Source organism: Leopardus geoffroyi, chromosome X (genome assembly GCF_018350155.1).
Source record: "Leopardus geoffroyi isolate Oge1 chromosome X, O.geoffroyi_Oge1_pat1.0, whole genome shotgun sequence".
Classification (NCBI taxonomy): Eukaryota; Metazoa; Chordata; class Mammalia; order Carnivora; family Felidae; genus Leopardus; species Leopardus geoffroyi.
Genome location: NC_059343.1, coordinates 63,354,183 through 63,370,403, shown reverse-complemented (window position 1 = coordinate 63,370,403; position 16,221 = coordinate 63,354,183). Strand labels below are relative to the sequence as shown.

At 40.8% G+C, this 16,221-nt stretch overlaps 1 protein-coding gene and 1 pseudogene across 11 annotated transcripts in view; one reads left to right on the top strand and one right to left on the bottom strand.

The window, feature by feature from the left end:
• The window catches only part of ATRX (ATRX chromatin remodeler), a 303,341-nt gene that overhangs the window by 29,229 nt on the left and 257,891 nt on the right, over nucleotides 1-16,221 (top strand). The window lies entirely within an intron of this gene.
• Nucleotides 13,608-14,490, bottom strand: LOC123594896 (annotated as a pseudogene).

Below are 16,221 nucleotides of genomic sequence, written 5' to 3'. Positions count from 1 at the left end.
TGCTTCTTTAGGATGAAAAGTTCTAAATATATCTGTCAAGTCTGTCTCATCCAGTGTATCATTCAGGGCCATTGGTTCTTTACTGATTTTCTGTCTAGATGATCTGTCCATTGTTGTAAGTGGAGTTTTAATGTTCCCTGCATTTACCACATTCTTTCCAATAAGATTGCTTATTTTTGTGATTGTTTTATATGTTTGGGTGCTACCGAATTTGGTGGATAAACATTTATAATTGTTAGCTCTTCTCGATGGATAAACCCTGTAATTATTATATAATGCTCTTCTTCAACTGTTGTTACAGCCTTTAGTTTAAAATCTAGTTTGTCTTATATAAGAATGGCTACTCCAGCTTTCTTTTGACTTCAGTAGCATGATAGATGGTTCTCCATCCCCTCACTTTCAATCTGAAGGTGTCCTCAGTTCTAAAATGGGTCTCTTGTAGACAGCAAATAAATGGGTCTTATTTTTTTATCCATTCTGATACCCTATGTATTTTGATTGGAGCATTTAGTCCATTTACATTCATTGTTACTGAAAGATAAGGGTTTAGAATCATTGTGTTCTCTGTAGGTTTCATGCTTGTAGTGATGTCTCTGGTCCTTTGTGGTCTTTGCAGCAGAGTCCCTCTTAGGATCTCTTGTAGGGCTGGTTTAGTGGTGATGAATTCCTTCAATTTTTGTTTGGGAAAACCTTTATGTGTTACTTTTCTGAACCACAGACTTGCTGGATAAAGGATTCTTGGCTGCATATTTTTCCTATTCAGCACAAAGAAAATTTCCTGCCACTCCTTTTTGGCCTGCCAAGTTTCAGTAGTTAGGTCTGCTACTACTCTTATGTGTCTACCCTTGGAGATTAAAGCCTGTTTATCCCTAACTGCTTTCAGAATTCTCTTTGTATTTTGCTAGTTTCACTATGATATGTAATGCAGAGGATCGATTCAAGTTACATCTGAAGGGAGTTCTCTGTGCATCCTGGATTTCAGTGTCTGTTTCCTTCCCCAGATTGAGGAAGTTCTCAGCTAGATTTGTTCAAGTACACCTTGGCCCCTTTCTCTCTGTCTTCATCTGGAACTCCTACGATACGTATATTGTTCCCTTTCATCGAATCACTTAGTTGTCTAATTCTCCCCTCGTGATCCAGAATTTTTTATCTTTTTGTAAGCTTCATCTTTTTCCATAAATTCATCTTCTATTTCACCTATTCCTCCCTCTGCCTCTTTAGTCGTCACTGTCACCACCTCTACTTTATTTTGCACCTCATTTACAGCATTTTTTAATTCATTATGACTATTTTTTATTTCCTTGATCTCTGCAGCAGTAGATTCTCTGCTGTCTTCTATGCTTTTTTCAAGCCCAGCAATTAGTCTTATTACTATTATTCTAAATTCTTGTTCAATTATATTGTTTATATGTGTTTTGATCAATTCTTTAGCTGTCATTTCTTCCTGGAATTTCTTTTGAGGAGAATTCTTCTGTTTTGTCATTTTGGCTAGTTTGCTGTCCCTTATGTGTTTTAGAAGCTTCTTATGTGCCTGCACCTGTGAGCATTACTATATTAAAGAGGGGTCATACACTGTCCCGGGGCTGGCCCTTCAGGAGGTGTTTTTTTGGAGAGTGTTACTTGCTCTCTTTTGTTGTGACTTTGGTTACTTTATCTCCCTACTTGTAGTGATGTTGTGGACCCTCCACCAGGTGTGCTTTGATTTCATTGAAGTAGCCCTGGAAAGGAAAACAAACAAAAAAGAAACAAAAAAACAGAAAACAAAAACATACAAACAACCAACCAAAAACAAAAAATCAGAAACTTCAGCTGTAAGTCAACAACAGGGTGGAGGCAGTGTTGATGGAAGAGGCCTTATCCCATACAAGGATAGAAATGACAGGGGCAGTGGGAAAAGACAAAACAAAAATTGGCCAGGCAGAGAAACTCCACGGCTTAATCCAGAGAGAGAGAGAAAGGAAAATAAAGAAGGAGGCAGGGAAAAAGAAAAGAAAATAAAATTGAGCAAAGAAACTATATGGCTTAATCCAGAGAGAGAGTAAGGAAAATAAGGAAGGAGGTGGGGAAAAAGAGAAAATAAAATTGATCAGACATAAACTGTATGGCTTAATCCAGAGAGAGAAAGGAAAATAAAGAAGGAAGTGTAAAGCATGTGTCAAGAGAAAGGATAAAATACGTCTGCTTAAAACAAACCAACAACCAGAGTAACCAGACTAGAGGAGGGAAGAGATAAGGAGGAAAGGAAGGAAGAATATGTTTATATAATAAGAATTGCCCGAGAATTAAATCAGGCAATGCAACAGCACTGATCTGGAGAAGGGGCTGTGTGGTTGTCACTTCAATCCTGCTCGAGTAGATATGCAGTTATCAGCCACAGAAGGGCGTGGTTTGGTGTTTGCCTTCTGGCCTCCACTGTGGGCCTGCTGTCCATTCCCTGAAGCCCCACCTTGTTGGTGATGGGAGAAAAATGACGACTCTCCAGTCTCTCCTCCATGGACCAGGTGTCCCAAACCACTCTGTTCAAGCAGTCCTCACTGTGCCGCAGGCGTAAACAGGGTGGTTTGTCCTGCTCCACCAACTCCCATGCCTCCCTGGTGCTTGGCTGGGATTCAGACTCGTGCACAGTGCACCCCATGCTGGGGGAGTGCCGCTCTGTGCCGTCCCATATATGATTTCTGGCTGGCGGGTGCAGGCAGTCTTTGTCTTTCCAGTGGATAGAAACCCTCGTCTCACAGCACACCAGGGAGGGGATTGCTTTCTCCTACTGCGGACCATGCCCCTGACCTAGCCAATGAGTCCGAGGCTGGCTCCCCTCCTCCCCAGGTGTGCAGTCAGGGCAGCTGGCCCCAGTCTGGAGAAAGCCCCTCAGAGATTCGAACTTTCTGCGCTCTGGTCCATGTTTTTTTTTTTTTTTTCTTGTCCAGATACAGCCCTATGCTTCTCTAGCCTCTCTTTCTCTTCTCTTTGTCTCTCTGCAGAAGGGGATCCCTCCCCTCCATTTGTTTTATCTCTCCCAGTCTGCAGTCATGCACCTATGGCCCGTCGGATTGTCCCAGTGGGTCCCTGGAAGTGACTCTTGTCTCTTTGTCTTTTGGACTCTTGGAGTTTAAAGTCCTTTGGCTTCAGTACTGCTTTGAGAGATGAGGGAACTTTGGATGCCCTTACTTCTCCGCCATGTTGGCCCTTCTCTCTTGATTACTTCCTTACCCATAAGCTATAATCACCCAGTATGTTTTTTGCATCTATTAGTTTGAATAGTTACCTATTAGGTCAGTTAGGAATAAGAAAAATAGAAGATGTTTTTTACCTTCATTTATTCCTTCTCTAATGTTCTTCCTTCATGTAGATCTGTGTTTCTGACCTGTATAATTTTTTTTTCTCTCTGAAGAACTTTTAACGTTTCTTGCAAGGCAAGTCTACTGTTGATAGATTACTGCAGCTTTTGTTTGTTGAGAAAGAGTAGTTTGTTTTCACTTTTGAGGGATTGTTTTGCTGGATACATTATTCTAGATTGGTGTTTTATTTTTCTTTCAACTTTAAAAATATTCCACTCTCTTTCTGCTTGTGTGGTTTCTGACAACATATCAGATATAGTGCTTATCTTTGTTCTTCTGTAGATAAGATGTCTTTTTCTTCTGGCTAACTTTAATATTTTTCTCTCTTTGGTTTTCTGTTTGCATGTGATACCGCTAGGTGTATATACTTGGTATTCATCCTGCTTTGGTGTTCTTTGTGCTTCCTGCATTGTGGTATCTGTTACTAATTTTGGAAGATTTTCCCACCATTATTATTGCAACCATTTCTTCTCCTTTTTCTTTTGTCCTTTGTATTCCTGTTACATATATGTTACAATTTCTGTAATTGTCCTACAGTTATTAGTTTTTGTTTTAAGTGATTTTTTAAAGCTTTTTGATTTGTTTTGAGAGCGAGAGAGTGGGCATATGCATGTGGGAGTAGGAAAGGGGAAGTGAGAGAGGAAGAGAGAGAATCCCAAGTAGACTCCACGTTGTCAACACAGAGCTTGATGTAGGGCTCAATCTCACGAACTGCAAGATCATGACCTGAACTGAGATTAAGAGTGGGATGTTCAACCAACTGAGCCACCCAGGCATCCCTAGTTATTAGTTTTACTGTTCCATTTTTTTTTTTTTTTGGTTTTATTTCATTTTGGAAAGGTTTTTTGTTGTTTGCTTGGAAAGATTCTTTTGACATGTTATCAGTGTCACTGTTTCTTTCCTCATCGAGTTCGTTGATTCTTTCCTTGACTGTGTCCAATCTAATAATGAGCCTATCAAAGGCATTCTTTATTTCTTTTACAGTGTTTCAGATTTGTAGCATTTCCTCTTGTTTATTTATTAGAGTTTTCCTCTCTCTGCTTACACTACCCATCTGATCTTGCATGTTGTCTATTTCTTCCATTAGAGTCCTTATCATATTACCCATAGTTATTTTAGATTCTCCTGATAATTCCAAAAGTCTGTGTCTTAAATAAGTCTGGTTCTGCTGCTCTCTGTTTCTTTAGATTTTGGTTTTTCTTGCTTTCTTTTGTTAATTTTTTGACCTTTTTTAAAAAAGTCTTTTAGTGTTTATTGTTTTTTGAGTGAGAGAGAGAGCGTGAGCAGGGAAGGGGCAGAGAGAGATGGAGACACAGAACCTGAAGCAGGTTCCAGGCTCTGAGCTGTCAGCACAGAGTCCGATATGGGTCCTGAACTCAGGAACCTAGAGATCATGACCTGAGCTGAAGTCAGATGCTTAACTGACTGAGCCACCCAGTACCTCTCCTTTGGCCTTTTGGCATGACTTGTAATTTCTTTGGAAGCCGGATGTTTCTGGTAGTGGGAATTGAGGATATTGGCTTTATTTATTTAATTATTTATTTACTTACTTATTTAAATATTTGTTTATGTTTGAGAGAGAGAGCGTGAGCGCAAGTGGGGAAGGGGCAGAGAGAGTAAGAAACAGAGGATCTGAAGCAGACCCTGCGCTGGCAGCAGAGAGCCTGATGTGGGACTCGAACCCATGAACCACGAGATCATGACATGAGCCAAGTTTTGAATGCTTAACTGACTGAGTCACCCGGGTGTCCTGAAGTTGTTCACTTTTAGTGTGAACTTTGTGAACTTTTATGTTAATCTAGCTAGGAACTGGGCTATGTGTTGTTTGCTGTAGCTGTAGGTACCAGAGGATTCATTCCCTTATAGTTTCTTTGTTATAATTCCTTTTTCCCTATTTTCTTTCTGTTTCTCTAAGAATTCCTTCTTTTTTTAAATATTTATTTTGATAGAGGGAGAAAAGAATCCCAAGAGGACTCCATGCTGTCAAGGACAAGAGCTCGACTCTGGGCTCATGGGGATCGATGGGGTTTGATCTCAGGAATTGTGAGATCATGACCTGAGCCAAAATCAGGAGTCAGACGCTTAATTGACTGAGCCACTCTGGCACCTCAAGAATTCCTTCTTTTTTTTTGTTTAACGTTTATTTTTTGGGAGAGAGAGAGAGATAATGCGAGAAGGGGAGAGGCAGAGAGAGTGGGAGAGACAGAATTTGAAGCAGACTCCAAGCTTCGAGCTGTCAGCACAGAGCCTCATGTGGGACTCAAACTCACAAATCACGTGATCATGACCTGAGCTGAAGTCAGACAATGGAGCCACCCAGGCGCCCCAAGAATTCCTTCTAAAACAAAGTTTGTATTGTGCTTGCTTGAAATTCAGTTATTATACTGGATCTATGTTAATGTGATAGAGTTAGGGAGGGATAGTATTCTTTAATCTTAAAATTAAATCTCAGTTATTTTTAGTGGTCTTGAGTCTTTGGGCTGAGGCCTTCAGATGTATTTCTTAGCTGTCCGCCACTGTTGGGTGAAACAGGAAGACCAGAAGTGGCTGAGGTTGTCTAATTGAATTGCTCTTCCTTCAGGTAGATTTTGTCCTATTAAAGTAATATACCTTGATAGCATGACTTTGTTAAGAGAATGCTCTGGGCTATTTCAGTATGGCTACTTTCCCCTTCTGCTAAAGGCACAAGAGGATTTTCTACAGATCTTAACTGTTTAAACCTGAAAACCTTATGGGGGCTCCTAGAGGTAAACCCAGCAAAGTGTGGGCCCCCCACCTAAAACTGGGACTCCCGGATTTTTTTTTAACTCTCAAGTTAATACATTCTTAGCCTCTAATGATTCATAACTTACTGTTGAAGTGTTCCCATACCAGATAAGCTGTATCTGCCTGTCTCTCTGGTTTTCTTTTTTTTTTTTTAATTTTTTTAAAGTTTACTTATTATTGAGAGACAGACAGACACAGAGCATGAGCAGGTGAGGGGCTGAGAGATGGAGAGACACAGAATCCAAAGCAGGCTCCAGGCTCTGTGCTATCAGCACAGAGCCCTACGTGGGGCTCAAACTCACAGACCGCGAGATCATGACCTTGACCAAAGTTGGACGCTTAACCAACTGAGCTACCCAGGCGCCCCTGGATTTCTTGGTAGTGATTTGCTCTGTGACTTCATGTCCCTAAAGGATCTAAGATACTGATTTTCAGTTCATCTTTTTTCTTGTCAGCATAAGAGTGAGGATTTGTAAGCCCCTTACATGTTGTAGCTGAGTGGCTAGTGTTTTTTTTATTTTTTATTTTCTTAAATAAATGGACCTGTGTGAAATGGCATAATTGTCTGTGGCTTTAATTTTGGTGCTCTTCTTTGTTTTAAATGTTTGTGTAACCCCTTTCAGGTCTTGGTTTTTGTGAGGATCAGGTTCTAATTTTAGTTGGAAGTTTTAGGAATTGATTTTAAAATTATTTATTTCTCTCATTGTTAGCAAGTTACTTTAGTTGTTCCTGCATCCAAGTAAGGATAGTGTGGTAAGTGCGGTGGTTTAAACATGAGCAGTAGAACGGGAGAACTCAGGTAATTTCATGTGTCCATAAAATGCTTTATTAAAAAATTAAACTAATGTCAATAAGTATATATAAAATGATAAAGATGGGGCAGAAGATGGCGGCGTAGGAGGATGCTGGGCTCACCGCGCGTCCTGCTGATCACTTAGATTCCACCTACACCTGCCTAAATAACCCAGAAAACCACCAGAAGACTAGCAGAATGGAGTCTCCGGAGCCCAGCGCAGACGAGAGGCCCACGGAAGAGGGTAAAAAGGGAGGAGAGGTGGTGCGTGCTGCACGGACTGGCGGGAGGGAGCAGGGGTGGAGGGGCGGCCCGCCGGCCAAGCAGAGCCCCCGAGTCTGGCTGGCAAAAGCGGAGGGGCCAGACGGAGTGTGTTCCGACAGCAAGCGTGACTTAGCATCTGGGAGGTCATAAGTTAATAGCTCTGCTCGGAAAGCGGGAAGGCTGGAGGACAAAGGGAGGGAGAGTTGCTGAGCCCCGAGACGACAGAGCTCAGTTTGGCGGGGAACAAAGGCGCTAGCCAGCGCCATCTCCCTCGCCCATCCCCCAGCCGAAATCCCAAAGGGAACCGGTTCCTGCCAGGGGACTTGCTTGTTCCGCGTAAACACCCAACGCTGTGCTTCTGCAGAGCCACCCCTCCGGCAGTGGGTCTGACTCCCTCCCGCTGCCACAGGGCCCCTTCTGAAGTGGATCACCTAAGGAGAAGCGAGCTAAACCTGCCCCTCCTGCCCCTGTGCACCCCAGCTAATACGCCAGATCCCCAGCACCACAAGCCTGGCAGTGTGCAAGTAGCCCAGACGGGCCACGCCACCCCACAGTGCATCCTGCCCCTAGGAGAGGGGAAGAGAAGGCACACACCAGTCTGACTGTGGCCCCAGCGGTGGACTGGGGGCAGACATCAGGTCTGACTGCGGCCCCGCCCACCAACTCCAGATATACACCACAGCACAGGGGAAGTGCCCTGCAGGTCCGCACCACTCCAGGGACTATTCAAAATGACCAAACGGAAGAATTCCCCTCAAAAGAATCTCCAGGAAATAACAACAGCTAATGAACTGATCAAAAAGGATTTAAATAATATAACAGAAAGTGAATTTAGAATAATAGTCATAAAATTAATCGCTGGGCTTGAAAACAGTATAGAGGACAGCAGAGAATCTCTTGCTACAGAGATCAAGGGACTAAGGAACAGTCACGAGGAGCTGAAAGGCGCTTTAAATGAAATGCAAACCAAAATGGAAACGATGACAGCTCGGATTGAAGAGGCAGAGGAGAGAATAGGTGAACTAGAAGATAAAGTTATGGAAAAAGAGTAAGCTGAGAGAAAGAGAGATAAAAAAATCCAGGAGTATGAGGGGAAAATTAGAGAACTAAGTGATACACTAAAAAGAAATAATATACGCATAATTGGTATCCCAGAGGAGGAAGAGAGAGGGAAAGGTGCTGAAGGGGTACTTGAAGAAATAATAGCTGAGAACTTCCCTGAACTGGGGAAGGAAAAAGGCATTGAAATCCAAGAGGCACAGAGAACTCCCTTCAGACGTAACTTGAATCGATCTTCTGCATGACATATCATAGTGAAACTGGCAAAATACAAGGAGAAAGAGAAAATTCTGAAAGCAGCAAGGGATAAACGTGCCCTAATATATAAAGGGAGACCTATAAGACTCGTGACTGATCTCTCTTTTGAAACTTGGCAGGCCAGAAAGGCTTGGTAGGAGATCTTCAGTGTGTTGAACAGAAAAAAATATGCAGCCGAGAATCCTTTATCCAGCAAGTCTGTCATTTAGAATAGAAGGAGAGATAAAGGTCTTCCCAAACAAACAAAAACTGAAGGAATTCGTCACCACTAAACCAGCCGTACAAGAGATCCTAAGGGGGACCCTGTGAGACAAAGTACCAGAGACATCACTACAAGCACAAAACATACAGACATCACAATGACTCTAAATCCATATCTTTCTATAATAACACTGAATGTAAATGGATTAAATGCGCCAACCAAAAGACATAGGGTATCAGAACGGATAAAAAAACAAGACCCATCTATTTGCTGTCTACAAGAGACTCATTTTAGACCTGAGGACACCTTTAGATTGAGAGTGAGGGGATGGAAAACTATTTGTCATGCTACTGGAAGCCAAAAGAAAGCTGGAGTAGCCATACTTATATCAGACAAACTAGACTTTAAATTAAAGGCTGGAACAAGAGATGAAGAAGGACATTATTTAATAATTACAGGGTCTATCCATCAGGAAGAGCTAACAATTATAAATGTCTATGCGCCGAATACGGGAGCCTCCAAATATATAAAACAATTACTCATAAACAGAAGCAACCTTATTGATAAGAATGTGGTAATTGCAGGGGACTTTAACACTCCACTTACAGAAATAGATAGATCATCTAGACACACGGTCAATAAAGAAACAAGGGCCCTGAATGATACATTGGATCAGATGGACTTGACAGATCTATTTAGTACTCTGCATCCCAAAGCAACAGAATATACTTTCTTCTCGAGTGCACATGGAACATTCTCCAAGGTAGATCATATACTGGGTCACAAAACAGCCCTTCATAAGTATACAAGAATTGAAATTATACCATGCATACTTTCAGACCACAATGCTATGAAGCTTGAAATCCACCACAGGAAAAAGTCTGGAAAACCTCCAAAAGCATGGAGGTTAAAGAACACCCTACTAACGAATGAGTGGGTCAACCAGGCAATTAGAGAAGAAATTAAAAAAATATATGGAAACAAACGAAAATGAAAATACAACAATCCAAACGCTTTGGGATGCAGCGAAGGCAGTCCTGAGAGGAAAATACATTGCAATCCAGGCCTATCTCAAGAAACAAGAAAAATCCCAAATACAAAATCTAACAACACACCTAACGGAAATAGAAGCAGAACAGCAAAGGCCGCCTAAACCCAGCAGAAGAAGAGAAATAATAAAGATCAGAGTAGAAAGAAACAATATAGAATCTAAAAAAACTGTGGAATAGATCAACGAAACCAAGAGTTGGTTTTTTGAAAAAATAAACAAAATTGACAAACCTCTAGCTAGGCTTCTCAAAAAGAAAAGGGAGATGACCCAAATAGATAAAATCAGGAATGAAAATGGAATTATTACAACCAATCCCTCAGAGATACAAACAATTATCAGGGAATACTATGAAAAATGATATGCCAAGAAATTGGACAACCTGGAAGAAATGGACAAATTCCTAAACACCCACACTCTTCCAAAACTCAATCAGGAGGAAATAGAAAGCTTGAACAGACCCATAACCAGTGAAGAAATTGAATCGGTTATCAAAAATCTCCCAACAAAAAAGAGTCCAGGACCAGATGGCTTCCCAGGGGAGTTCTACCAGACGTTTAAAGCAGAGATAATACCTATCCTTCTCAAGCTATTCCAAGAAATAGAAAGGGAAGGAAAACTTCCAGACTCATTCTATGAGTCTTATAATTCTTATACTTTAAACGTTTAAAGCAGAGATAATACCTATCCTTCTCAAGCTATTCTAAGAAATAGAAAGGGAAGGAAAACTTCCAGACTCATTCTATGAGTCTTATAATTCTAAGCCAGTATTCCTTTGATTCCTAAACCAGAGACCCAGTAAAAAAAGAGAACTACAGGCCAATATCCCTGATGAATATGGATGCAAAAATCCTCAATAAGATACTAGCAAATCGAATTCAACAGCATATAAAATAATTATTCGCCATGATCAAGCGGGATTCATTTCTGGGATGCAGGTCTGGTTCAACATTCTCAAATCAATCAACGTGATACATCACATTAATAAAAGATAAGAACCATATGATCCTGTGATTCGATGCAGAAAACGCCTTTGGCAAAATTCAGCACCCTTTCTTAATAAAAACCCTTGAGAAAGTCGGGATAGAAGGAACATACTTACACATCATAAAAGCCATTTATGAAAAGCCCACAGCTAACATCATCCTCAACGGGGAAAAACTGAGAGCTTTTTCCCTGAGATGGAACACGACAGGAATGTCCACTCTCACCGCTGTTGTTTAACATAGTGTTGGAGGTGCTAGCATCAGCAATCAGGCAAGAAAAGGAAATCAAAGGCATCCAAATTGGCAAAGATGAAGTCAAGCTTTCACTTTTTGCAGGTGACATGATACTATACATGGAAAATCCGATAGACTCCACCAAAAGTCTGCTAGAACTGATACGTGAATTCAGCAAAGTCACAGGGTACAAAATCAATGTACAGAAATTAGTTGCATTCTTATACACTAACAATGAAGCAACAGAAAGACAAATAAAGAAACTGATCCCATTCACAATTGCACCAAGAAGCGTAAAATACCTAAGAATAAATATAACCCAAGATATAAAAGATCTGTATGCTGAAAACTATAGAAAGCTTATGAAGGTAGTTGAAGAAGATATAAAGAAATGGAAAGACATTCCCTGCTCATGGATTGGAAGAATAAATATTGTCAAAATGTCAATACTACCCAAAGCTATCTACACATTCAATGCAATCCCAATCAAAATTGCACCAGCATTCTTTTCGAAACTAGAACAAGCAATCCTAAAATTTGTATGGAACCACAAAACACTCCAAATAGCCAAAGTAATTTTGAAGAAGAAGACCAAAGCAGGAGGCATCACAATCCCAGACTTTAGCCTCTACTACAAAGCTGTCATCATCACGACAGCATGGTATTGGCACAAAAACAGACACATAGACCAATGGAATAGAATAGAAACCCCAGAACTAGACCCACAAGAGTATGGCCAACTAATCTTTGACAAAGCAGGAAAGAACATCCAATGGACAAAAGACAGTCTCTTTAACAAATGGTGCTGGGAGAACTGGACAGCAACATGCAGAAGGTTGAAACTAGACCCCTTTCTCACACCATTCACAAAAATAAATTCAAAATGGATAAAGGACCTGAATGTGAGATAGGAGCCATCCAAACCCTAGAGGAGAAAGCAGGAAAAGACCTCTCTGACCTCAGCCGTAGCAATCTCTTACTCGACACATCCCCAAAGGCAAGGGAATTAAAAGCAAAAATGGATTACTGGGACCTTATGAAGATAAAAAGCTTCTGCACAGCAAAGGAAACAACCAACAAAACTAAAAGGCAACCAACGGAATGGGAAAAGATATTTGCAAATGACATATCGGACAAAGGGCTAGTATCCAAAATCTATAAAGAGCTCACCAAACTCCACACCCAAAAAACAAATAACCCAGCGAAGAAATGGGCAGAAAACATGAATAGACACTTCTCTAAAGAAGACATCTGGATGGCCAACAGGCACATGAAAAGATGCTCAACGTCGCTCCTCATCAGAGAAACACAAATCAAAACCACACTCAGATATCACTTCATGCTAGTCAGAGTGGCCAAAATGAACAAATCAGGAGACTGTAGATGCTGGAGTCTGTGTGGAGAAACGGGAACCCTCTTGCACTGTTGGTGGGAATGCAAATTGGTGCAGCCACTCTGGAAAGCAGTGTGGAGGTTCCTCAGAAAATTAAAAATAGACCTACCCTATGACCCAGCAATAGCACTGCTAGGAATTTACCCAAGGGATACAGGAGTACTGATGCATAGGGGCACTTGTACCCCAATATTTATAGCAGCACTTTCAACAATAGCCAAATCATGGAAAGAGCCTAAATGTCCATCAACTGATGAATGGATAAGGAAATTGTGGTTTATATACACAATGGAGTACTACGTGGCAATGAGAAAGAATGAAATATGGCCCTTTGTAGCAACGTGGATGGAACTGGAGAGTGTGATGCTAAGTGAAATAAGCCATACAGAGAAAAACAGATACCATATGTTTTCACTCTTATGTGGATCCTGAGAAACTTAACAGAAACCCATGGGGGAGGGGAAGGAAAAAAAAAAAGAGGTTAGAGTGGAAGAGAGCCAAAGCATAAGAGACTCTTCAAAACTGAGAACAAACTGAGGGTTGATGGGGGTGGGAGGGAGGGGAGGGTGGGTGATGGGTATTGAGGAGGGCACCTTTTGGGATGAGCACTGGGTGTTGTATGGAAACCAATTTGACAATAAATTTCATATATTGAAAAAAAAAGGCGAAAAGTAAGAAAGTTGCTCATAAATCCACCCCTAGAAATGATGACTAATGAAATAATTGGGTATACATCTTTCCACATTTTTTCTTTTCCACTTGTGGGTATATATGCAAAACCTCATGTACACACCCATCTATTTAAAAACTTAGCTAATGCATCCTGAGAAACTTAACAGCAGACCATGGGGGAGTGGAAGGAAAAAAAAAAAAAAGAGAGGAAGGAAGCCATCATAACATAAGAGACTCTTAAAAACTGAGAACAAACTGAGGGTTGATGGGGGGTAGGAAGGAGGGGAGGGTGGGTGATGGGTATTGAGGAGGACACCTGTTGGGAGGAGCACTGTGTGTTGTATGGAAACCAATTTGACAAAAAATTTCTTATTTAATAAAAATGATAAAGATGAAAATGAAGAAAGATGAAAATTTTTGGAAAAGTATAGCTTACGCATACCTTTTTACTCAGACGTTATTATACATATTATAGATTTTGTGTCAGTGTATATAACTCATAGATTGTTATCATTGGTGATTAAAATTATTTATTTAGAATTATTTTCTTTAGTTAAGATATAGGCAGAATTATTTAAGATAAGATCAAAGGCTTTTCCCAAGTTCTTTTCTAAATCCTTGTATTACCACTGGCCATATATGAGTGTCTATTTCATAGCACCTTGTTCTACAACGAGTAGTCATTTTTCCCTTTAATATTTCATAGGCCAAAAAAGATAACCACATTAAACACTTTTTGTTAGCATTTAATAAAGTTGTAGTTTAATATCCATTTCTTCACATACTTTATTTACCTTTTAGGTGATGACAATTTTTTCAAAAGTTACTGTAAGGGAGTCAGAGCAAAGTAATGTGTTTTACATTGCTTAGGGTTTGTTAGCACACATTTATCTACTAACCAAAGGGATGATCCTAATAAAGTCAATTCTTGGGTAGTTACATGTAAAATGTTTGTGATAGAGATAATTGAACAAAGTAATGAAATAAAAACTGCAGCATTATGGAGATTTGCTCATCGAACTGAGCTTGTTCATTTTGACAGTTAATTCCTCTTTAAAGTGATGGTGGGATTTTCATTATACTTTTTTGTATATCCTGGTACCGGTGACACCATTCATAATACATTCCATCAATAATATCCTAATCTTCTACTTATTGTGCTTTTCTTCTCATTCCATTACTGGTGTTGAACCAATATACTATATGGATACTTGAATACATTCTGAGTTTTTCTGCCATCAGCTGTCGTTTCTTCAAACCTCTTTCCCATTTTACAAGAAAACCCTTCTAAAGTGTTCTCAGTTTTTATGGTGAGAGACTTGGCTGTCAGAAGTGATGACACAATCTGGCTTGGCCTTTGTGCCCATTTTTCACAGTGCCACTCCCATTTGTCCTTCCTTAATATATTCAGGAATATCTTTACTCTTCCTTCATAGAATCCTTAAAACCATCTTCCTACCAGTTGCTGAATTGTAGCCATGGTGGGCGTGGGGAACAGGGTCTAGTGCAGGAAGCAGGGCACTTGGTCCTGGGAAGTGTGCTTTGCCTCACACCTTCTAATCCCACCCTCCATTCCCCTGGACCAGGCTGTGCAAACCAGGTTCACCTAGGATGCCGGGACCTGTAGGGCACTGCTTACAAGATAAGTTTTTTATTTAAAGTTTTTACTTTAATTCTAGTTAGTTAGCATACAGTGTTATCTTAGCTTCAGGTATAAAATACACTGATTCATCAATTCCATGAGTGGCTTCAGGGTGGCTCAGTTGGTTAAGCATCTGACTCTTGATTTTGGCTCAGGTCATGATCTCGTGGGTCATGAGTTCGGGCCTGTGTCAGGCTCTGCACTAACAGTGAGGAGACTGCTTGGGGTTCTGTCTCTCTCTCTGTGTCCCTCTCTCTCCCTCCCCTCTCTTGCTGTCCCTTCCCTGCTCACATTCTTTCTCTCAAAATAAATACACTTTTAAAAACGCAAAAAAAAAATTCCACATATCTGGTGTTCATCACGAATGCTCTCCTCAATCCTGATCACCTATTTAAACCCATCCTCCCACCCACCTCCCCACAGGTAACCATCAGTTTGTTCTCTGTAATTAGTAGTATGTTTTAAATTTTTCTCTTTTTTTCCCTTTGCTTGTTTGTTTCATTTCTTAAATTCCACACATGACTAAAATCATACAGTGTTTGTCTTTCTCTGACTTAATAGTTTTGATTTGCATTTCCCTGATGATGAGTGTTGTTGAGCATCTTCTTAAAAAAATTATTTATTTAGGGATGCCTAGGTAGCTCAGTTGGTTAAGCGTCCGACTTCAGCTCAGGTCATGATCTCACTGCTTGTGAGTTCGAGCCCCACATCGGGCTCTGTGTTGACAGCTCAGAGCCTGGAATCTGCTTCAGATTCTGTCTCTGTCTCTGTCTCTCTCTCTGTGCCCCACCCCTGCTCGCACACTGTCTCTCTCTCTCTCTATCTCTCAAAGATAAATATACATTAAAAAGTTAAAAAAAAATTTACTTATTTGTTTTGAGAGAGGGCGGGGAGGGAGAAGTGTGGGGAGGGACAGAGAGAGGGGAGAGAATCCCAAGCATGCTCCACGCTGTCAGTGCAGAGCCCAACATGGCGTTGGAAGTCAAGGACCATGAGATCATGACCTGAGCTGAAACCGAGTCAGATGCTTAACCAACTGAGCCACCCAGGTGTCCCTAGCATCATTTCTTATGACTGTTTGCCATCTGAATATTTTCTTTGGAGAAATGTCTGTTCATGTCTTCTGCCCATTTTCTAATTGGATTATTTGGTTTCAGGTGTTGTAAAAGAGCTTTATGTATTTTGGATACTAGCCCTTTATCAGATATGTTGTTTGCAAATGTCTTCTCTCATTCCTTAGGTTGCCTTTTAGGATTTTTAAAAAATTTTTATTTTGAGGGAGAGAGAGAGAGCACATGAGCAAGTGAGCACAAGTGGGGGAGAGGCAGAGAGAAGAAAGGGAGAGAGAGAATCCCAAGCAGGCTCTGCATTGTCACAGCACAGTCCAACACAGGGCTTGGTCTCAGGAACCATGAGATCATGACCTGAGCTTAAATCCAGAGTCAAGATGCTTAACCAAGTGAGCCACCCAGGTGCTGCATCCTTTTAGTTTTGTTGATGGTCTCCTTCAATGTGCAGAAGCTTTTTATTTTGATGAAGCTCAGTAGTTTATTTTTACTTTTGTTTCCC